Genomic DNA, 598 nt, shown 5'->3' on the forward strand with positions numbered 1-598 from the left:
CAGTGGTTGGCATCTTGGGGGGCGGCTCTGAGCTGCTCTCCATAACGGACGCATCGTCAGGGTTACTCGTGAGGTATGTGGTAAGAAGCCCGTCGCTAAAAACACTTTAAGGACCTAAGTTTGAGGACTTCTGGCTTCGAAGAAGCCAATTCCAAACGTCCCTCCCGCTCTCTGAGAACAACTACAGGATCGACATGGACACGTGCCTCTCATTTTCCTGGGAAACGGGGAACAACATTCAAATTATCTATCAAAAGAAGAAAAATACATACAAGTTCCAACGAGCTCCCACGGCCCGCTAGCTTGTGGCCGGGGAAGTGGGGAAAGGGAGGTTGGAACATGAGCGAGGTAGGGATGCCGGATGCAGAAGAGAGAGAAGAAGAGAGAGAGAGATGGGACACCAAGGCACGGGCTGCGACCTGGCCTTACTGAGGAGAGGGACAGACAGGAAGGGTGGCCGGGAGCAGAGAGCTTACGGGAGGGATCGGGTGTACAGAGAAGAGGTGGCATTGAATACGAGCAATGAAATGAAGGAATGAAATAAGAGACCAAAGGATTCTGCAGAAAATAAAAAGAAAGAAGACAATACATGTTGGTT

At 50.5% G+C, this 598-nt stretch overlaps 1 protein-coding gene across 1 annotated transcript in view; it reads right to left on the reverse strand.

The window, feature by feature from the left end:
• The window catches only part of CERS3 (ceramide synthase 3), a 69,571-nt gene that overhangs the window by 15,370 nt on the left and 53,603 nt on the right, over positions 1-598 (reverse strand). The window lies entirely within an intron of this gene.

The sequence above is a fragment of the Pteropus medius genome, unplaced genomic scaffold (assembly GCF_902729225.1).
Source record: "Pteropus medius unplaced genomic scaffold, Ma_sr-lr_union100, whole genome shotgun sequence".
Lineage (NCBI taxonomy): Eukaryota > Metazoa > Chordata > Mammalia > Chiroptera > Pteropodidae > Pteropus > Pteropus medius.